The sequence below is a fragment of the Halichoerus grypus genome, chromosome 1, assembly GCF_964656455.1.
Source record: "Halichoerus grypus chromosome 1, mHalGry1.hap1.1, whole genome shotgun sequence".
Classification (NCBI taxonomy): Eukaryota; Metazoa; Chordata; class Mammalia; order Carnivora; family Phocidae; genus Halichoerus; species Halichoerus grypus.
The window spans coordinates 184,084,941-184,109,308 of record NC_135712.1 but is presented as its reverse complement, the minus strand read 5'-3'; the positions used below and the strand labels follow the sequence as shown (position 1 = coordinate 184,109,308).

Here is a 24,368-nt window from a genome sequence, read left to right as displayed (position 1 = left end):
CGTTTCTTAAACCAATCTCTGAGGCAGAGGCGGTTAGTGACATGCCAAAAATGAAAACCTTCTCTTTGTTTCCAGTCCAATGCTTAATACACTGTATTACAAAGTCCTCAAAAGTTTTAAGAAAACTCAACCTTGAAGCTGTGTCTTTTGCCAAGTCTCTGTCTTTAAAAGCGAGTTGATTCATCCACCTCTATTCCTACTTCTGAGGTCTCTTTCCATCCTTAAGAGCTACTGGAAAAAAAAAAAAAAAAAGTTTGGAGGACAAAATATTTAACCCTCTTTTAGAAACACCATAGATGAATTTGGGGAAAACAGCAGTCTTACCATATTTCTTTGCCAATATCCACTATTAGCAAGACCAGATGTAATAGGTTCCTTTCGATATTGTAACCATCAGCTATGTGTTTGAGCACAATGATGCCCAATTTTGCCGCTTCAATCAGCAAATAAGAATGGTGTTCATTTCAGATGTTGCATGTAACAGGTTAAAAATTCACCATATGCTTTTGACAAGCAATATGAAAAGAATATGAAAAGCTCTAATTTACTTATGGCATCACATCTTCTGTATTAATTGAAACACTAACTGTAACTGGTATAAATCAGGGCACACTTGATACACTCTTGGCTAGAAGTACCTGGTGTGCTTTAAGCTATGAGGAGTAACTGTGTCCAAAACCAGGGACCTTATGATCAAAGCTACTCCACAAAGCCTCCTTAATGAGAAGATAGTAAACTGTGGCACGTGAAAGCCTAAGTTTTGCCTTTTCAAAGTTCTCTTTTCTAAATCACTTTGTCATTAAAGAAGGTATGCTAAGAAGTCATTCCCCAAGATCTCATAAGCCTTTTGAGGGTTGGTTTAAAAAAGCAGAATGTTACAGGAAAGACACATATAAGGCATGACTGAAAAGATGAAGGCTTACAGCAGGTACGTTTAGAAGATCCTTTTTTTTTTTTTTTAAGATTTTATTTTTAAGTAATCTCTACACCCAACATGGGGCTTGAACTTAAAACCTCGAGATCAAGAGTTGCATGCCCTACTGACTGAGCCCAGCCAGATGCCCCAGAAGATCCTTTATTTTGAGTATCATTTCCCCCCTTACATTTTTAGAGTACCTGGTAGTTTCTAGAATGTCTCAACACTATTATCCTCTTCTGAAGCCTCCACACCCTATGAGGCAGACAATGCAAAGAGATACAATCACTCTCATTTCACTTAAAAAGCAACTGATTTTTAGAGAGACTACGTTACTCAGAGTCACATAATGAGTCAAATGTAGCAGGAAAACTTGAACCAATGTCTTCTAATTGCCAATCAGGCACTTCTTTCAACTACACACTTCCTGACTAATGGCTCCATCATGACTATGTTCCTCCTGGACGTCCACAGACACAGACCATCTTAGAATCCTACCCCCCTGCCATCTCTCTAACTGTTGCTTTTTCTCTTTGCTCACTCTCCTTGCTCTATCCCCTAAATATGGTGTGATGATTAATTTGATGTGTCAACTTCACTGGGCTAAGGGATGCTCAGATAGCTGGGAAAACATTATTTCTGGGTGTGTCAACAAGGGTGTTCGTACAAAAAATTAGTATTTGATTCAGTAGACTGAGTAAAAAAGATGTGCCCTCGCCAATGTGGGTGGGCATCGTCCAATCTATTGAGAGCCTGAATAGAACAAAAAAGGCAGAAGAAGGGCAAATTCCTTTTCTCTCCTCCTGAGCTGGGCTGTCCATCTTCTCTTGCCCTCGGGCATCCATGGTCCTGGTTCTTGGGCCTTTGGACTCTGGGACTTACACCTGGGGCTGCCCGAGTTCTCAGATCTTTGGACTCAGACTGCATTACGCCGTCTGATTCCTGGTTCTCCAACTTGCAGACAACAGATCATGTGAGTCCTCAGCCTCCAGAGCCCACATGAGACAACTGCTGTAATACATGTTCATGTTCATGACCTCTACGTAGATGATTTTCAAATGACTGATTCCAATCTATACCCTGAACTCCAGCACCGCAGTCATTCAACAGATATTCACCAAATGCCAACTATATTCTTGTCGTGGTGTTAGGTTTCAGGGACAATACTAGAAACTGGAGAAGACAAGTCCCTGCCTTCATGGAACCTGCAGTCTTGCAGGGGAGAAACAATTACTATAAACTCCATCATGTCGTGGTCATGGGACAGAACAGATTCTTTATGAGTGCGTAGTCAGGATCAATCTGAAAATGACTTCTGGAGGAAATGAAGTTGGGAGCTAGGCTTCTTTGAATATACTTTACTTTGGAGGTTTTACTTGAAAACATCTTATTTAAATGTAAAACAAAATTGATGGCAAGCCCTAAAAATAGAGACTATCCCAAATAATTAAAAACTCGGCAATTTGAGTTTATATCCATAGGAAGGTATTTCTACCGACAAAAAGCTCTATAAAAAATACTTTAAATATTCCTATCCCTAGTATGAGCTTGTGTCCCTCCAAAATTCCTATGTTGAAGTCCTAATCCCCAGTACCTCAGAATGTGACTGGATTAGGAGGCAACTAAGGTAAAATGAGGTCATATGGGTGGCCCATAATCCAATACGACTGGTGTCCTTATAAAACGAAAGGATTAGGATACAGAAATGCATGCACAGAGAACAGACCATGTGACGACATAAACCAAGAAAGCAGTCACCTGCAAGCCAAGGAGAGGTCTCCGAAGAAACCAAATCTGCTGGTACCTTGATCTCGGACCGCTAGCCTTCAGAACTGTGAGAAAATAAATTTGTGTTGTTTAAGCCCCCCAGGCTACGGCGTTTTGTTATGGCAGTGCAAGCAAACTAATATAATCCCCGTATTTAGACTCTCAGAGCACATCTCCTTCATGGCCCTTGTCACACGGCAATTTACCCTTGATGATGTGATTTTAGATCTCCCAGGCCACACACTCTATGAGGACAGAAAGAGGGTACAGTTGGCAGTTGTGGTGGTTTCAAAACACAACGTGAAAATTCGTTCACACTCCTTCCACTGAAAGGTAGGGTCTATGTCCCACCCCACCCCCTTTATTGGGGGCTTTTGGACAATACAACCCCCAGAATATGGCAGAAGCGAGGCTGTGCTGGTTTTCAGGCTGAGGGCTTAGAGACTTCTGGTTCCTGTCTCCTGGATACCCATTCTTGGACCTTAGCCACAATGCAGAGAGAAAATCAGGCCGTGTGGAGAGGCCACGAGCATGCGTTCTGGCTGACAGACCCTGCAGAGGGCCGAGCTCACCAGCAGCATCCCGTGCCAGCTGTGTGAGTTAAGAATCCTGCAGGATGGATCCAGTGGCAGCTACCATCTGAACTGCAACCACAGCATAGACCACTAGCCAGAACAGCCTCTAAATATGAGAGATAATAACAAAATTTAAAACACTATGTGTAGGGACGGTTTGTTATGTAGCCAGAGATTACCTGAAGAGCACTCTATAAATAGGTGCTCGATGAAATTCTTTCTGGCCTATTTCTACAAATGTTGTCCATAAATGCTTTGGGATGTCTCTGGGACCCTTAGCAGGTGAACACTGTTCACCTAATGGTAAGCTCTCCACCTAAATGTACATTCAGGAAAGTCAGAATTAGACAAATAACCCTACTGACACTTGACCCCGAATAGAGGCAAATCACTCAAAAATGCAAGAATGAGAGAAGTTCTGCAGACAAAAACAGCTTTTCAGGACCCATTCCTCTGGCTTATGAGCAAGTTTCTGTCCACGGTCATTGACTGAAAACCCTCTTGTATGTGGTCACAAGGATTTTGAAAATGTCACATGACAGGCAGCGTCACCCTGTCTTCTGCTTCCTCTCCCAGTCACCCCAACGCTATCAAAGCTGCAACCATCACCATGGAAACGAGCCTGGGAAGAAACTCAACATTCTTGGTCAAACCCTCTATGCTGTCACCCACAGAGGATGCTGGAAGGAGAGGCTTGTATTTAAGTAAGAAATGTTTTTTTCTGATTCTGAGAGACACTCATTGCTTTCTCCCATTGTTTTCTCCCTACTAGGATGCAAGGGAGATTAAAAAAAAAAATGAAAATAAATGAAATTTTCCTTTCTAACTGACTTCCAAAATAATACTGAGGATCTACCTTGTGGGAACTACTGAAACAAGCCATAGAGAATCCTAAGCCCCAAGGATTTTTGAGCATTGGGCTGATTCCACCACCAATGATGAAGGATAACAATAGTTAAATGCAAGGCTTCAGAGTCAGACAGACCTCGGTTCAAGTCCGGATCCCATTACTCAGCAGCTGAGCAAATCCATTCACTTATTTATATATTCACTCAACAAATATATTTTGGGTACCTATTAGCTCATGGATGCTTTGCTAAACACTGAGAAAACTTCTGAGATGCAAAACAGACAGTCCTGGAATGTGGACCTCATGCCTACCACATACCACCAGGCACTACTCTAGCTGCCAGGAAAACAAAGGTGACAACACCTTGGCTTTAAGGAGCTTTCGTTCGGCCGCCTGGGTGGCTCAGTCGGTTAAGTGTCTGCCTTTGGCTCAGGTCATAATCCCAGAGTCCTGGGATCAAGTCCCACGTCAGGCTCCCTGCTCAGCGGAGAGCCTGCTTCTCCCTCTCCTCTGCCTGCCTCTCTGCCTACTTGTGCTCTCTATCTCTCTGTCAAATAAATAAATAAAATCTTAAAAAAAAAAAAAGAGAGCTTTCATTCTAGTGGTGGAGACACAGGAAAAAACATTTAAATAAAATGACATTGTTGTAAGAGCCATGAAAGAGACATGATGACACATGTGGGGCTAAAACAGAAAAAAAGTAGAGTCTCAAAAGAGAGAGGTGGGGGGGAGGCAAACCCAAGAAGCCGACTATTAATGATAGAGAACTGATGGTTAGCAGAGGGGAGGTGGGCAGGGGATGGGTGACATCGGTGATGGGGATGAAGGAGTGCACTTGTTGTAAGGAGCACCCGGGGACGTATGGAAGTGTTGAACCACTATATGGTGCACCTGAAACTAATATTACAGTGTATGTCAACTAACTGGAATTTAAATAAAAACTTTTTAAAAAGAGAGAGCAAACAAAATAGAGTCTTTCTTTAGGGCAGTGGTCAGAGCAGGCAATTTTGTTTAAATTTTTTAAGTCTTATTAGGTTCCCTATCTGGAAACAGGCATGCTACTATACTGGCTTGCTGCAAATTAACCCATGCAAAGCATGTGTATCATGCTTGGCATGCAGGGATGTTCAGTAAATGGCAGCCAGTGTTATTATTAATATCACCTAGGAAAGTATATTGGGTGATTCTTGGGAGCGCAATCCACCATGGGCCCTGAGCCCTGCTTGGCCCTATAAATCATGCTAAGCCCTGCCCGCTCTTTCCCCCAGCCATCATTCAGGGTTATGTTTGCAGGGAGCAATCTGGAGGGATAAGATCATGTCTCTCTCCAGGGCAAAGAGGTTTACCATAAAATAGGCAGGTTCCCCAAGCTCAGGGTTCCTCGACTTTGATGGAACCCCAGTATGCAGAGTATCCACATGGGCCCCTTGCAATTGACCTCTTGGGATTTGGGGACCTTAGAGAACTAACACAAACGTAATGCTCATGCTGCATGCCGCTGTGAGTGATTAAGTCCTTTACCCCCGACCCAAGAATCACATGACTTTTGCCAGCACGCACAAAATGGTAATAGGCCAATGTATTAGCTTGTAAGAAGGGTAAAATCCCAGATCCTGACAGTGTCCCTCAAGAATCTCCGGTGACCTTTGTTTAATACAGGTGAGTCAATCGTCAGTCACTTCACCCTTGACACGGTAGTTTCTTTGGATGACAGTTCTCAGGTAACATCATGAAACACACTCATGTAGACACACAACACACAACACAACACAACACCAATCCAAATCATCCCAAATTTCTGTAGACCACCACCACTGAGCCTGACAGTTTCTTTTGTTCCTCATCACTGGAGAATTATTACACATATTTGTTCTCCCAGAAAGTCAGAAAGAGGAGGGGCAACAAACCTTTAAAATCAGCACACAAGACAAAGGATGGTGACAAAGGTGTAAGATGAAAAAAAAAGAGAGAGAGAAAGAAAGAGACGGTCAAAGGACCATAAAAGCAAAGAAGGTGGCCGATTTGCAAATATTGTATAGTATATAGATTTGTTCTCAAAATGGAGACCTATCTAGGAAGAAACATGATCTCATATAAGTTTTAATCAGCAATGCTTTGCAAAAATGCATTCTGTCAAGGGCATACCACTTTTATCAGATGGTAAAAATGGTGTAGAGCAATCTTCTATAACCCAAGTAAAAATAAAAGATGCACGGGCAAAGCAGTTATAATTTTTGCAGGGTCATAAAGGTTTTCTTGTCCCCTTAAAGCATTTTCTTCCTTCTCTCCAGGCCTTTTTATTTTTTATAAGAGCCAAGATATAAGTTTAATTTGCTAACTCTTGTTATATATATATATGGCAAACGCTCAGAATTTGAAATGCATTTTTAATTAAGTATACTGCTGGGAGTTTGGAAATTCCGACTGAACCAGCATTTGTCTATTTCCTATTAAATGCAAAAAAGCAACATGGCCTTCCTTCCTCATTATCACTTACTCCTAGAAGTCACGTGCACATTGCAGGGACTGAAAGAGCAGGTACAAAGACATGCGCACACATACAAACCACAGTTTCAGACACACATCTTATTTGTTTAAAACAAGAAATCACTTGGGGGAAAGGAAGCAGATTTATCACTTCACCCAGGTACTAGCCATGATGCGGAATTATTTCACGTCAAGGATAATCGCATCAATGAAATATTTATGTACACTCATTATAGGAAAACACTCTGTTTTATAACCAAGATTTGGGGTAGCTTAAGTAAAAAAGCAGGAAGAGTTTAGGTTGTAGAATTCATTGCGGTCTGGATTTATAAATTTAGTCAACTAAAGCCAGGACGGTTCCCACATCAGGGGAGACGTCCTTTGAGCAACCAGAGGTGCTAGAAGCAGTTTGTTAGAATGTTCAAAAGTTGTGTGTGACAATTAAAGGGATGTGAGACTGAGGTCTTTTTCTTCTCTAAGGCCTCTGAAAACAAAACAAAATAAAAAATGGATTCCAAGAGGGCATTTTCTAAACTAAACCATTCGTGGTGCTCCTTGGGATTGTTTTAAATGAAAAGCATGCTCCGGTCCTCATCTTTGGGGCTGATGTATCAGGCACTATCTTCCCAGGGGTGACGTACTCCATCAGATGCAGGACCAGCCTGCAAACTGGGAAAGTCTCTTAGGACCCAGAAGGCATCATAGGGACTGCCCTACAGGCCAGAGAATTGTAATCCCAAAGAGATTTGTGTAATCTCCCAGTTAGAAAACCCGCAGACTCCAGAATACACAAGGCTAAGAACATAATATATTGTATCTTGAGAAACTGCTCTGAGAGGGAAAATAAAAATAATAAATTCTTCTCTACCCAGGATTGATTTATCAGTCACTTACCTCAATGTGCAAGACACAAAAAACAAAGGGAAGGGAGAGCACAGCAATTAGGCCAACACAAAGACAGACTATCTTATTTCACAGAGTGGTAGGAACAGTGGGGAGCTGCAATTCTTCCTTGCTACCTGACTCTGAAATCCCCAGCTCTTTAAAATCTCTTAATTGCTTCTCTTTGCAGGGAATGTTTACTTCTCTGCTCTGCATTCTCTTTCCCAGAGCCCTGCTTAACAATTCATGGGGTAGAGTTTCTAATAACTCTTCTTCATGGGACCCGAGACAAATGGAAAGGATAAACCTACATGCCTTGAGTCCACAAGGAGGGCCCACTATATATCAGGCTTTGTGTTAGGGGACAGGAGTTTAATAAAAAAAAAATTAAAATTAAAATTTAAAAAAAGGATCCTATTAACCATAGCATGATTTAGAAAGAGGTTTTGCATACCAAGTCTCAAACATTTTACTGATAACTTTTGGTTGCAATAACTGAAAGTCAAGTCACACTAGTTTGAGCAAGACAGAAATTAATCAGTGAACGTGGTAAGCAGAATAATTGCCTCCCCAAAGATGTCCATGTCCTGCTCCCCACAATGGTGCCTATGTCACCTTAGATGGCAAAAGGAATTTTACAGATGTGGTTAAATGAAGAACCTTGAGATGGAAAGGTTATTCTGGATTACTTTGAGGGGCCAATCTAATCACATGGATTTTTTTTTTTTTTTTGAGTATACAATTATATTCCAATGACACACAATATTACATTAGTTTCAGGTGTACAACATAGTGATTCAACTTCTCTAGATTCTCTGCCACGCTCACCACAAGTGTAGCTACCATCTGTCACCGTAAACACTATTATAATATCACTGACCATCTTCCCTATGCTATGCCCTTTATTCCCATGACGTATTCATTCCATAACTTGAAGTCTGTATTTCTCTGTCTCCCTCACCCATTTTGCCCACCCCCTCGCCCCCCACCTCCCCTCTGGCAACCCTCAGTTTATACTATTTATAGATCTGATTCTGCTTTCTGTTTCTTCATTTGTTTTGTTTGTTAGATTCCACATGTAAGTGAAATCATACATATTTGTCTTTCTCTGTCTGACTTATTTCACTTAGCATAATACCTTCTAAGGTCCACCCATGTTGTTGCAAATGGCAAGATCTCATCTTTTTATGGCTGCATAATATTCCATCTCTCTCTCTCTCTCTCACACACACACACACACACTCTTTCTCTCTCTCTCCATCTTCCTGACCCACTCATCTATTGATGGACACTTGAGTTACTTCCATACCTTGGCTACTGTAAATAATGCTGCAATAAACATAGGGGTGCATATATCTTTTCGAACTAGTGTTTTCATTTTGAGTAAATACACTGCAGTGGGATTACTGGATCATGTGGCATTACTATTTTTAATTTTTTGACAAACCTCCACATTGTTTTTCACAATGGCTGCACCAATTTACTTTCCCATCTACAGTACACAAGGATTCTTTTTTCTCCACATCCTTGCCAAAACTTATTACTTCTTTTTTATTTTAACCATTCTGACAGGTGTGAGGTGGTATCTCATTGTGGTTTTGATTTGTATTTCCCTGATGATTAGTGAGGTTGAGCATTTTTTCATGTGTCTCTTGGTTATCTGTATGTCTTCTTTGAGAAAATGTCTAGAAAATGTCTCTACCCATTTTTTAATCAAATAGTTTGGTTTTGGGGGTGTTGAATTATATAAGTTCTTCATATATTTTGGATATTAACCCCTTATTGGATATATCATTTGTAAATATCTTCTTCCATTCAGCAGGTTGCCTTTTTTGTTGTTGTTGATGGTTTCCTTTGCCGTGCAAAAACTTTTCATTTTGACAAAGTCCCAACAGTTTAATTTTGCTTTTATTTTCCTTGACCTGGGAGATATAACTAGAAATATGCTTCTACAACTGAGGTCACAGTAATTACAGCCTATGGTCTCTTCTAGATGGTTTCAGGTCTCACATTTAGGTCCTTAATCCATTTTGAGTTTATTTTTATTTATGGTGTTGAAAAGTGGTCCACTTTCATTCTTTTGCATGTAGTTCTCTAGTTTTGCCAAAACCATTTGTTAAAGAGACTGTCTTTTCCCCCATTGCATTTCTTGCTTCCTTTGTCATAGACTAATTGACCACAGAAGCATGGGTTTATTTCTGGGCTCTCTATTCCATTCCATTGATCTATGTGTCTATTTTTTTAATTAATTAATTAATTTTAGAAGAGAGAGAGACCACAAGCAGGGGACGAGCAGAGGGAGAGGAAGAAGGAGACAAGCAGACCCCACTGAGCAGGGAGATCAACACGTAGCTTGATCTCAGGACCCTGAGATCATGACCTGTTCCGAAATCAAAAGTCAGATGCTTAACTGACTAAGCCACCCCGGCCCCCCATCTATGTGTCTATTTTTGTGCCAGTACGATACTGTTTTGATTATTATAGCTCTGTAGTATATCTTGAAATCTGGAATTGTGATACCTGTAGCTTTGTTCTTTTTCAAGACTGCTTTGGCTATTGGGGGTCTTTGGTGGTTTCATACAAATTTTAGTACTATTTGTTCTACTTCTGTGAAAAACGCTGTTGGTATATTGATAAAGACTACATTGAATCTATAGATTGCACTGGGTACTATGGACATTTTAACAATGTTAATTCTTCCAATCCATGATCATGGAGTATCTTTCCATTTGTTTGAGTGATCTTGAATTTCTTTCATTAATGTTTTATAGTTTTCAGAGTACAGGTCTTTCACCTCCTTGGCTAAGTTTATTCCTAGGTATTTTATTATTTTTGGTGCAATTGTAAATGAAATTGTTTTCTTAATTTTTCCTTCTCTTGCCTTTATTAATAGTATAAAATGCTATCAATTTCTGGGTATTAATTTTGTATCCTGCAACTTTACTGAATTCATTACTTCTAATAGTTTTTTGATGAAGTCTTCATGGTTTTCTTTGTAGAGGAACATGTCATCTGCAGAGAGTGACAGTTTAATTTCTTCCTTACCAATATGGATGCCTCTTATTTCTTTTCCTTGTCTGATTGCTATGGCTAGGAATTTCAGCACTATGTTGAATAAAAGTGATGAGAGTAGACACCATTGTCTTGTTCCTGATGTTAGAGTAAAAGCTCTCAGTTTTTCATCACTGAGGATGATGCTAGCTGTGGGTTTTTCATATAGAGCCTTTATTAGGTTGAAGTCTGTTCCCTCTAAACCCACATCACTGGGAGTTTTTATCATGAACGATGCTGAATTTTGTCAAATGCTTTTTCTGCATCTATTGAGATGATCATAAGATTCTTATCCTTCATTTTGTTTGATGTATCACGGCAATTGATTTGCAACTACTGAATCATCCTTGTGTCCAGGAAATAAATACATTTGATTGTGGTGAATGGTCCTTACAATGTATTTTTGAATGTGGTACTCACATGAATCCTTAAAAGAAGAAAACTTTTCCTTTCATAAAGACATGACAACAGAAACAGGTCATATAGATAGTAGCAATAGAAAACTAATACAGTACAAATAATTAAAAAGTCAGAATTGACTTCAAATCTAGGGAGACCTAGTTGCTTAACCACTAGTTCTCAGCTGGAAACAATGTTGTCCCTCAGAGGACATTGGTAATACCTAGAAACGTGTCTGGTTATTACAGCTGGGTGCTTGGGGATGGTGCTACTGGCATCTACTAAGTAGAGGCTGCTAAACATCCTACAATACATGACAGCCCCCTACAACAAAGAATTATTCATCCCAAAATGTCAATAGTTCTCTGTCTTGAACACCTTTTGTCTTTATATCTTGGCCTGGCTTGGCTTTATTCCCAGGTAAGACCCCCACACGGTAGCAGCATGGCTGTAAAGAGCTTCAAGCCTACAACTTTCAATCTCAGAAATCCCTTCTTTAATAGATCTGGCAAAAGTCCTTGGATTAATTCTGATTGACTCGGCTAATATCACCCCCTGACTCCTAAACTAATCATAGTCAATCTGAGGATGGAGCACTAGCCTGACTGGCCAGGTTTGATCACATGCTTCCCCCGAGGACCGAAGGGGCTGAATCAGCTCCAGCTCCACACAAACCATAATCTAACTGCAGAGGGTGGTTACCAAAAGGAAACAAGGTAAGAAAGGTTTTTTTTTTAAGTGTCTGCTACTGCAGTAGACTAACTAAAAGAACAATGAGTTATTATAGAAGGTTTTATGAATACTTAAAATAACAACCATCTTCCATACACAGGTCTCCATACCTCCGATGCTATGATTCTAACTCTTTATTCAAGGTGCTTTTCAAGAGGTCACAATGACATACAACTGATAGGCTCTGCTGTTTGAGGTTAATATCATGAGTTTGGTCTACACAAAGTCTTTCTAAGAATGCTATGACCAGGCACTCATTTCTGTAACAGTAGAAGCAAGCTCTACAGAATTTCTGGAAGTATTGTGGCTGGATCCAAAAGAAAGCTTCCTAAGATGATAAAAAAAGGATTACTGTGAGAAGCTGATGCAATTCTCTTCGTGGTACATGTTTCTAGAACCAATCTTTGATCAGTCATATCAATAGACAGAAGAAAGAGAAATGACCTCAATGCCCCAATCCAAGCCCTGGACTGTTGAGTCCTTGCTTTATCTTTTTACATCTACTTCCCCCATTACACTTTCTCAGCAAAGGGGAGGCAGTGCACTTTGGTTAAGCACTAGTCATGTGCCATGCCTTCAGATTTCTTCACATATCCAAAACTGTGGTAGAAACAGTCAAAGTGACCTGTGATCAAGGATGATGTAAGTTTCTGAGCACATACTGTAGTCAAATTGCTGTAGGTTTCACAGGCAAACATGACAGATGATCCCAGAAACTGAAATAACACTAAGGAGGACAACATAAAAAGTTGAGATGAATAAAATCCTCTTTTTTCATATCCATCTCTCAGAAACAATATATTTGTCATGTTTGTATTCAAGTTTTCCAAGTCAGATATTGCCAGGCATCCTTTACAAATTTGCATCTCTTCTTTCAAACAAGGACACAGTATTTTTCCTTCCTTTCTTTGTTTCGCCTTCCTTCTCCCAAAAACCACTAAGAGATATTTTAATTCCTTCTCCCTGCCCTTTCTCTGCTCCTCACTCCACCCTACATGCTGCCTTTCAGAATATCCACCAAGTAGCACACAACCCTACAAAGACAAGGTCATAGAGCAAATCACTAAATTGCTAGAGACTGAAAATGATTTTCTAAAAATCATTTGAAAAGTAACTTTTAAACCAAAATATTATATATTCAGAGGAAAAACACTGGAAGAAACAGATAAATACAAAGAATTCCACAAACAGCAGTCTATTTACATAAAGATAACCAGTATAAACATATTGCTGTAGATTAGTTCTAATGTATATCCATAGATGTACACATATATGCATATATAAAATACATACACATATATATGGACTTACTACATATAATTCCATTTTTAAAAAACAGAGATAGTGTACTACATTTAATGTACATATTGAATATTTTAACAATCAATGGACTATTATATGCTGTTTTATAACTTGCTCCACACAACTTACACTACCCATCATGAACACCATTCTATACCAATTAATATTCATCTATGACATCATTGTCAATACATAGTATTTTATTAAAGATATACCATAATTTACCTACTCAGTCCCTTATTCTTAAATATGTAGGTTTTTGCTAATTTTATAATTGTAGCGTCAAATTTTAAAATGCTACTATTCAGCTTCCTAACTTCCTATAGTTTATTTAGCTGACCTGAAGAGTTCTCCTCCCCACCTGTGGCTGAGCAGTATTAATGTATTGTGAACAGTAGTTGAATGTTTCCAGTCTCAATGTAGTCCTTGGGGAAAGCCATCAGAATGTGAGCTCCATGAAGGCGGGGATTCCTGCCACTTTCACTCACTGCTATACCCCCAGTATGCAGAGCAGGAGACCTGGCACAGGGTGCGTGCACAACAAATACATCTTCAGGGAAAGAATCCATCTCCCTCGTAAGAATGCAAACTCCATCCCTCCCTTTTCCTCCCTGAGAGGATGGGCAGGTGTATACAAGGCCATACAGTCCCATGGCGCTGGGGAGTGGGGACCTGTGCTGGTCACGGGGTCCTCTGCCCCATGCTGGGAAGCACCTTGTCTACCAGCTGACTCAGTGTGCCACGGGCACTGGACACTGACTGAAGTTGGCCCTGGGTGACTATGCTCTGCTTTCCAAGCTCAGACTGAGCCCTGTACTCTCCTTTCTCAAGTCCTTCCTGCCTGAACACTTTCAAATTTTGATGAACCATCTGGGCCTTGGTTCTAGCCTCCAACCAACCCCTGTCTTGGCCTAGCTGGCCTGGAACCCCCTCTAGGATGATACCTCATGCTCACTAAGGCATCCCCCATAGCAAGGTGGCTGGTCCTCTACTCAGAACCTTATTTATCCCCCCAAGGAACACGTCACAACTTTCCTTTCTTAGTAGGTGGGAGCCCAAGAAGCTCAGAATTGATAGGATCTCTTGGCCTCTCTCTCTGCCTGAGTTCAGTGTACTGCTATTCTTATGATACTGCCAACCGGTCTTGCATGGGGCAACCCTGTATTATAGCCTTCCCAGGGCTTCAGGGATTGTGAGGCCAAAAAGCCCTGCTGCTGTTAGCCAAGATGTCCGCTAGCACCCCAAATACACACATTTTGGAATTCTGACTTGGAGAAAGGGTAACACACATAGGTACACTGACTGCCCCCCCCCCCATCTTCTTCTCCTTTCCCACACTCCACTAGGCCTGAAGGCCTGGGCTCATCTTACTCCACCTCCTCTGTGGCAGAGAATGACCTTCCTTATTATTTATCATCCAAACCAGAACGCATTTGAGAGAGAATAATTAGGCCAGGACAATGGACATGAACTGGAACTGTCCCAGGCAAGCTGGTAAGTGTGGTCACCCTAGTTATATTAAACCTGACACTCAGGCCCAATGGACCTAGTTCTTGACATGCTAATGGAGGCTTAAGGGATTTAGAAAATCTTATTTGGTAGACAAAAAGTTGAACACTGATTTTTCCTGCCTTCCTGCTTCAAGAATCTTTTTTTTTTTTTTAAGATTTTATTTATTTATTTATTTGACAGAGAGAGAGAGATAGAGAGAGCAGGAACACAAGCAGGGGGAGTGGGAGAGGGAGAAGCAGGCCTCCTGCCGAGCAGGGAGCCCGATGCGGGGCTCGATCCCAGGACCCTGGGATCATGACCTGAGCCAAAGGCAGACGCTTAACAACTGGGCCACCCACGCGCCTCCTGCTTCAAGAACCTTAATCTCCTGAGGCAAACGGTTGTCTCTGGGTGACAGGGAAGGTGGACACACACAAATACAAAAGAGAAAAGCGTATTAATGAACCCCAAATGATTCACCGTCTTATTTATGCTATACTATACTAAACAACGTAGCAAGGAACATCCATGTACACTTGCTCAGTGAATTTCTTGCTTTTGTTTGTTTTCCATTATTGTGTTTAAAGGAAGTGGGCTTACAAAAGACTTGGAAATTACTGAAGAGGCTTGAGGGAAAATAAAGCCCATACTGAAAGCCTAATGAACAACTTGTAATTTCCAACTGGCCATAGTGTTTCTCAACTCTAGGCTTCTGCTCATGCTGTTTCTTCTTCCTGAAACGCCCTCAGTGAAACCATCTCACTCTGCCCTTAAAGCTCCTGCCCTCCACAATGAAGCCTTTTTTGACTGCCCTCCGCCCCCTCCCCCAATCTCCCCACTCATAGTCAGGTGCTCCTTCCATAGGACTCTACAGTTTAATGCATAATGAAAGTACTTTCCACAGGTTGAGAACTAAGTCAACCAGTTTGTGCAATGATCTAGAGAAGGAAGTAGAGCATCCTCATTTTGCAGATTAGGAAACTGAATTTAGCAAGTTGTGGTACATGTAGTCTCACCCCGGTGTACTCAGCAGTGTCCACCCTACCTAGTCTCTTCTGGGGTTCTTGTTTTGTTTTGTTATTTTTAAGGGTTCAACGACCTATTGAACATGACAGCTCTTGCAAACAATTGCGGAGCTGATGGAACGCAACGAACCACCTTGGACCCATCTTCTTTCTACCTGGATGCTAAACTCTTTGATAATAAAGACTAGACTTTATCTAAATTCCAAAATGTTAGCATGACATGAAAAAGCCTCAAGAAATTCTTACTAAATGTTAGCCAAGTGTCACAGGAGCAAACACACTTCAGCCCTCCAGATGGTCACCTTTCTGGAAAGGAAGAGGAACATCACCATGTAAGTTTCCAAGCCACTTGTTTCTAGAATTGGATACTTGTTGGGTGGGTGGGTTAACACTTGAATAGTACCATTGACTTTACAGATGCAGGAAGTAGGTATCCACTGTTGTAAAGCAGGGGGGCTGGGGGGGGGGGTATAAAAGAGTTTAGAACTCGAAGATCTCTGAGCAGGCACAATGACAGTAGGACATCCCTGATGGGATGATGTTGTCTGGAATGTGGTCACTGCTCAGATGGGGAGGGCAGGGAGGACACTAAGGGAAAAACAACCTTAGAGTCTAGACTAGTGACCAGTGCTCAGCAACACCTAGATGGACTGAGAGGAGGGACAATTCAGGGCAGAGTCTGTTAATAGTGAACTCCCCGATAGCACTACAGATACAACAAAGAGAGAAACTGTGTGAGTGTGGGTGGGTGTGTATGAAGGGAAAAAAGCTACATCACCAAAAGCTTTAATACTGGACCTTTCACACAGAATGTCCAGCACCTGACGCTCCCCCACCCCAAGGTGGCTTCAAAGGAAAACTCAGAACCTCCAGATGGCAGAAACAGCAGGGGTCATATCTTGGCATGTCTGACTGTTCTCAAAGTTTCTGCACCCCTTTACACTCTTCAAAATTATTCTCCCCAAATTATTCTCCCTTTTCCCTGCTCACAGTGTTTCTCATGAAGGGGAATGGATTCTGTAGATCATAGCAACTTCAGCCATCATAGGTAATAAATACTGGGACCCCTAGCTCTGCAACACATACCTCCTCTTTAAGCAGTGCTTTCTCATTAATGTTGGGAAGTAACAACAACGACAACAAAAGAATGACAAAATTAGTAATTTTGACATGTGAGCTGCACATCATAATCACAGTTTTGGTGAAGAACTTATGCTAAAGTGAGAGCAATGAAATCCTAATCACAGAGGAGGGCCTCATTAGAACCTCAAGGATTTCACCTTCACTGAGATGCACTGTGAATGTCAGTGAACTTTGTGTGGAAAATTAGCATGTTTTGGGATTAGAAAAAGTGAGAATTTGCTAGATGTATCTGTGAACGTATATGTTATAAAAATCCCATCTTTGCAGACACCCCGTTATTTCAAACACAGTAATTTGATACGCCAAGGGAAGCAGCAACAATGAGAAGCCTGCATGGACAGGTTTAATTAGCCCGAATGCTGTGTATCTTTGAAAAGACAATGCATGTATTAGAGCCTTCTTCCGCCCCAACCAGGCTTTATAAAAGCACATGTGTTTGTACATAAACTCACTCACATTGTCCTGTCAAAATTATGATGTAGTGGTGGAAAGGGATGCTAAGAGAAGTGGTTACCATAGCAACAAAAATCGCCACCACACTGGAGATGTCTGAGTGATTCTGTCTCATCTCTCAGGTTCTGGCAGAATGACTTGCTCAAGTTATCCATCAGGCATCCAGAACAAAGTCCTTCAGGCACAAGGACTCCGATTGTCCTGAATCACCTGAGTATGGCCATAATGGCCAAGTCTTTGGGTAACAAATTTTGTTCCTTACCTGGCTCAGAAGATCAATCAGGACTGCCCACTAGAATGTATGCTATGTGAGAGGAGTGGTTTTCTCCCTGTCTTGTTCTTTGCTGAATCTCCATTAGCTAGGATAATACTGGGCATATACTAGGTGCTCAATAAATATTTGTTAAATAAATGAAGGAATGATCACTATGAGACCCACAGCACTTACGAAAAACAGCCGAAATCTCCATACTTTATTTTTTTTAAAGGATTCACTTTATTTTGTTTTAATTAATTCTTTTTTTTTTTTTTTTTTTTTTTTTAGGTAAGCTCTATATATAATGTGGGGCTTGAGCTCAAGACCCCAAGATCAAGAGTCGCATGTTCGACCAACTGAGCCAGCCAGGTACCCCTCCATACTTTATTTTAAGGTCACAGGACTGAGGACCCGGGTCAAAAAAATTCAACTTTTCAATCTGCTTTGAAGAACTCCAAATAACATTCCTATGCAACACAATTTGATTCTTTACCCCTTCTGGTTATCATCAGGTCATTCAACGGAGACAGGATAGTGCAATAGGTAAGTGTGCAGACTCTGAAAACAAAATGCCTGGCTTTGAATCCTGATTCTATCATGGTGTGAATTTAAGGGGACCACTTCATCTCTGTGTCCCCAGCATCTCCATCTGAAAAGTTGAGTAACAACACCCACCTCAAATGCTAGCTATTGTAACTGAGTGCACCCTACAGTGCATGAGTGCACCATGTATCTTGTTACATCTAACTCTTCCCAACAGAAGGCGGAATGACAATCATCAGATACACTCCACTGTGAACTATGCAAAAGCTGGTATACATTTTCCCACAGTTAGGAAGTGGGTTTAGAAACTCTACCAAATCTTTGCAGATCACACCACAATAAATAGATTTACACTTCCATCAGCTATTCAAAAATTAAGGCTGGAAAGCAAACACATGGGCTAGCTTTCTGATCCTCCCCAGAAAAGAAGAAATAAAAGGGACTTCAGTGAGACCAAGCTGAGCGGGCTGAAAACCAGGAATTAGTGAATCTCCTCCTTCACATTCTGGCCAGATCCCGGAATGAGTGGCAGCACACTTCCTTCCTGCCAACTGAAAAAAATGGAAGTAGTACAGTCTTAGCCAATGATCACAGACAAAAGATCTGGAGGATTCTGAGACTCTCTGGAGCTGGATGCTCTGACACTAAAAACAAGTCTGTGCATCACAGGAAAAATGTGGAAACTCAACCTCTCAGAAAACTTGACTCCAGGTAATTTAATTAGCAATAAAAATAAAGGAAAGAAAAGGAAAAGAGAAACTTATTCAAAGGGTTACTAGTCTAGTTGCTTTTCAAACACTTTCTGAAGCCAGTTTAGCAGGGGAAAAGTGATTTATATGAACATATTCTTGGCAAAGAGAGTATAGTAGAGGAATATAAAGTTATGCAAAAACTTGTTGAGATTAAATGAATTACTGCTGCATATAAATCAGTCTTTTTTAAAGAAGCTACACAGTATAAAATAGACATAGTCTCATAGTTGATTAGATTTACACTTCCATCTTATTTAAACTGTGCCACCTGGAGAATAAAATAATTCAATGCTTTTTATATAAGACACCCTGGCTTAATATTTCACAATGAGAAACCTTACTTTTGAACTAAATTATGCTGAAATGGAAGTCTAGGAGAATAGACTATTCAGTGTCTGGGATGCTAGCCATTCAATCTGGGAAAAACGCTGAGTCTCTGACATTGGTTAACTATTGCAATATGCATTTTCCTACTGTTGGGAAGTATTTAGAAACTCTACCAATCTTTGATAATCATGCCACAAAGCAGTCATACACTGCCATGTTTTGTTGTCAGCGCACCAAGTTTCTGCCACATTCAAAAAGCCCAGAAATCTCTGAATAATGCCATTCCCTGTTCACAGATGATATCTTGCAAAGAGCCAGAGAGAATTATAATCTTCTATACACACTGATCTGAAAAGAAACCATAATTCTCTAGACCACCATCCATATATGGACTATAAAGCAGAGCTTCTCAACCAAGGATCCTAGATAGACTGATGTCCTTGGCCCACAGGGCCCTGGGTGGGGACTTGGGCAGTTGTTACCCAGGACAGTCTCAGCCTATGTGCATCGTCAGGGCTCTAAATTCCCTTCAAAGGGCCATGCAAATATCACCATTGTCTATTTCAGCCATGACATGGAAAAGATGGGAGACAAATGGAGAGGATAGAGTTCCACACAATGTTCACAGGAGTTTGGACGAAAACAAAACACGGGGATGGAAGAGAGTCTGTGGCCTTTAAGTATAGCAATAGTGAGATAAGTAAGAGATTTCTCCACCTCAAGGAGTTTTTTAATATGTTCATGGAATATGCTAAAGGAATATGATACTGCTGTATTTCCACATATTTGACAACACACTCATTTTCATGGATTCTCATCAGGATTAAGAATGTATAGAACACAGTTTGGAAAGGCTGCTTTAAGCATTTTTCTGTCACCTAATGAAGGGGCTTCGCTAGGCATTTGAGTTGCATCTGAATTATTTTCACTTTTTTTATTTTATTTATTTATTTAAAGAGAGAGTGCGGGCAGGGGGAGGGGCAGAGGAAGAAGAAAGAGAGAGATTTTACAGATTTTACGCTGAGCAGAGCCTGACACAGGGTTTTATCTCATAACACTGAGATCATGACCTGAGCCGAAATCAAGTCGGACGCTTAACCAACTGAGCCACCCAGGTGCCCCAAGTCTGAATTAATTTTAAAAAATAAATTTAGAATTTATTTTTTCCAGATGGAACTCCCAATAAGGTAGGTGCTTTAGGATAAAAAGGGCTGAATGGGACCTAGGAGAAGGGAATAATAACGTATTTGGATGACCTAAATTAATTCTGTCATTTGACTTCTAAAATAGTCCAGGTATATTTGTACACTGTGTATTTCCTTTCATTTAGTTTCATTCAAGAAGTACTTATGAGTGCCTACCACGTGCTCTAGGCACTGAGGAATCCAGTTCCCCCTACAGAGACAGACAAGACAGAAGAACAAGGTAGGCAACATCAAACTTCCATCTTCTCAAAGAGAGACAGATAAAAGCAATATTGATATAAAAAACAAATTCAGAAGTGAAATTATGTTATGCTTTTAAGTGTGGTATGTCAACTGTGTCAATGTCCATGTGACAAAGACTTGGGGGGGGGAGGGGCGGTTACTCTTAGTTGGTGACAAAGGAGCTGAGTCCGGGACTATAAGAAGTCAGATGAGTAAAGACCTGGGAAAAGAGATTTCCTCACCAGGCAAATGACAGGTACAAATGCTCTGAGACAGCACTGAGTTGGGGTGGAGTGGTGGTAGCACATGACACAGAACCATAGCAGCTAGAGGGCCTTTTGAGAGAGAAATGGTGGTGAAGGATGAGTCTGCAGACCCAGGAGGGAATAGATCACATGGACCATGGAGCCCATGGTAAGGAATATGGGTGTTCATCGAAGGGAAACTCCTCAGCAGCTTTTAGCAGGAAAATGCCAAGACATGATTTCTGTTGTTAAAAAGGGGCGCTCCTTTGTGGAAAACCCTGAAGACTAAAGAAAAGACCAAAGAAGTACAGCAGAGAAGTTCACACCTAAACATGGTAGTTACCTCCTCAAACCTCAGGGCCCAAAATTCCAAATGCTGAAGGAATGAGTCAGAGCTGATGTTCACCAAGCTAAGGAACCAACAGATGTTCTGTCACACAAATAACACTTTTACCATTCAAACAGAACTGTCAAAAGAGTTACAGTCATCCCAAAGAAATGATGCAAAGAAAAAACACATTTGCTTCAATATTATTTTGTTTAGGGCACCATTATTCTTAATGACCTCCTTTGAAACTTAAAGAAAAAAAAAACACTTGAGGATAAAACTTTTTAACTACATAAGCATATTCCTCTGGTAGAACTCAAGTGTGTATTGAAGCCAATTATTTTTTAAAATAGTAAGGCTTTACCTTGATTCTTAATCAATATCCACATGACATCTCCACATAAAATGACAACTTGCCATGTTTAATAACTCTTGAGATTAAAAGGAAATGACATACAATAAAACCTGATTAATTCTGACCCTATTAAATCAGATTTTGTAAAAATTTGGACCTGGGTAATCTGAATCTATATCCCACTTCACCCACTTTTTAAAAAAAATCTGTTCTACAATTAGCAATTAACGAACAAGGGGGGAGGGGCAGTATTCAATCTGAAGGGAACAAACTAAATAGAAATATATTTATACAGAACCAGCACACTAATTACAAGTTGCTTATCTACTCATTACAGTAGGCCAGCTAGAGATCTCCACTACAGTTTTAGCCTATTTTGAGGTTAACTGCACCTATATATTAGTAGATAAATGTAGTCATTAAAAAATACTTCCTAGGTGAACGTTTTCAGTAATTCCAGCTAACCTTATAATATAGTTAGTATAAAAGTTTGAGGTGGGCTACACTCACAAGAAATCCGTGTGCCTTAACATTCTGGGTATAACACTATACACAACAGATAATATGAAATGGACATATTTTCTTCAGTCACTTACAGATTTGGTTTTCTCTGAATTTATAAATAGATTTACCTCCAGCCATTCAGGTTTAGAAATGATGCTGAATCTAACTCAGAGAGGAGCTATTGCTAATTCTGCTTTATTGGAACAAAGCAACTGTCCAGCAAGGCCAAATTCCTTGAGCCAACTGTGAGTGCCCTCCCTGGAACTCCTCTTTGAGGCTCCCGTCACCAACAAAAGTGAACTCTACCTCCTGACCTTTTCATCTGCTCTGGGAATCCAGCCATAACCAGAGTCTCCTGGGAGAAGCTCCGAAGCATCTACCGTAAATACAGTACCGCAGTCTAAGCAGCAGACTGGACTAGATTTGAAAACAAGCAGTTAGCAACAAAAGACAGCAACACTAAAATCACCATGTAATGCAATCCTGCTAGCTCTGATCTTTGGCTATACGGTCGTACAGTAGGACTTAATTAAATAAGAAATGCTGGATTATTTTCTTTCTGTTGCCAAACACTTTGGGGCCTCGTGTTCAATTAACAATTAAAACTTGGCCACGTATACCAAGAATCTAATTACATTTCTCAACATCTGTCTTTCATTCTAGGCCAAAAGGAAATAATATTTACAGAAGAGCAGATTGAGACAAAATATACTGCTGTCTTTTCATCTGGTTGAATTGATGAACATCTCCATTACATAATTTGCCTTTTAGGTGGTTTATCAGTTAGGAATGCTTTTGGCTGCAAGTAAGAGAATCCTGGTGTAGCAGTGGCTTAAGTAATTACTGGTTTATTTTTCTCCTAGAAATCTGGAGGGAGGTGGTCCCCGAGGTTCATTCAGCCATTCAACAATGCTGTCAAAGACACAGCTTTCTCCTTCTATTCCACCATCCACAGCATGTTTTCAAGACTGTCACCTCACTGTTACAAGATGGCGGCTGTACTTCCAAGCAACATATCCTCACTCGAAGCAGGAAGCAAGACAGAGGCAAAAGGATTTATCTTCATGGGTGTCTTGTCATTTTATTCAGGAAAGGAATCTCTCCCACTTCTAATAATTCCTCATTGGCCAGAGTTGGCTCACATACACAACTCTAGACCAATCAGTGCTGAGGCAGAATGGGCTGACCAGACCAGCTGAGACCAATCACGATTTTCATCAAGCATGACTCTGAACAGGCCTGCTTTGCCTGAGGACAAGTAATTGTGTGGACTAAATACAAAATCAGGGTTCTGTTAGTAAGAACGGGGGAGATAGCTGCTGGTAGGCAATGTTTCACAGAATGGAAGCATCTATGAAGAAACAACCAAACAAAAAAGAAAAGCAATAGCATATCTTATGTTTCTTCTAATGTCTGAATATTGTGGGAAGCTGAAGTGTTGTCAGAGCTGGAGAATAGAATGGGTGGGATTGTCTAACTATCCTCGTTGGATTGTTTGGTCTTTGTTTTTATTTATTTTTTTAAAAAGATTTTATTTATTTGAGTGAGAGAGTGAATGAGAGAGAGAGCACATGAGCAGGGGCAGAGGGAGAGAGAGAGAAGCAGACTCCTCACTGAGCAGGGAGCCCAATGCGGGACTCGATCCCAGGATCCTGGGATTATGACCTGAGTCAAAGGCAGATGCTTAACCAACTGAGCCACCCAGGTGCCCCTGGTCTTCATTTTTAATGAGAAAGGTGGTCATCTCCATACCAAGTTTTAGCATATCCACTAAAAGGAAGCAAGATGAATCAAGTCACCTCTGGAAATATCTTCCAGGCCCAAAATTCAGTGATTGGATAATTCAAACGGAAACCACAGTGTAATGGGATATTTCATCCAGTTTCCCTGGAAGGTGATTTAAATGTCCATTTTAAATGTACAACACACACTCCAATGATATAATGAGTGGTATATAAAGAAAAGGTAAAACTTACAAATATTCTCATGAGAGAAATTTGTCCTCAGAGTGTGGCTGCTCCAAAGAAAGTATGAGGATGTTTGTTTGCCAAGTCAGATGCACATACAAGTAATTTCCATGTTATAGCTAAAAACACCATCACACAGCCAACCTTAACATTTGCCTGCAGTCTGGCTAAAATTGAATTCTAGCAGCATATAAAGAAATTTACATTATCATGCATAAATTGGCAATTTTTAGTGCTTTAAATAGTAAATGGCACTTCTTAAAACACAGCCAATAAGCAAACCATGCATACTGATGCCCAGGAACCAAGGACTGACACCCAGATGAATGTTAAATGTTGACAATAGGCAAAATTGTTACATAAGGTGTAATCTCCATTCTTGCTAAGTGTACAAGCACAGGGCAGAACGAGCCTCCAAATTTTAGAAACTGCCAAATGCAATATTGTTGGCAGTGATTATTTGGGGTTCAAATATAATGTTAAGGTGATAATAAAATGTCACAATTAGGGGCACTCAGTCAGTTGAGCATTCAACTCTTGGTTTCAGCTCAGGTCATGATCTCACGGTGGTGAGACGGAGCCAGGCCTCAT

At 40.6% G+C, this 24,368-nt stretch overlaps 1 protein-coding gene and 1 long non-coding RNA gene across 14 annotated transcripts in view; both read right to left on the bottom strand.

The window, feature by feature from the left end:
* MAGI1 (membrane associated guanylate kinase, WW and PDZ domain containing 1) overlaps nt 1–24,368 on the bottom strand; it is a 604,684-nt gene that overhangs the window by 324,901 nt on the left and 255,415 nt on the right. The window lies entirely within an intron of this gene.
* LOC144382400 (uncharacterized) lies at nt 36–2,751 on the bottom strand. Its single transcript, XR_013449275.1, has 3 exons — nt 2,675–2,751; nt 1,117–1,171; nt 36–231 (listed from the first exon to the last, which is right to left on the bottom strand). It is a non-coding gene; the product is annotated as an uncharacterized LOC144382400 (long non-coding RNA).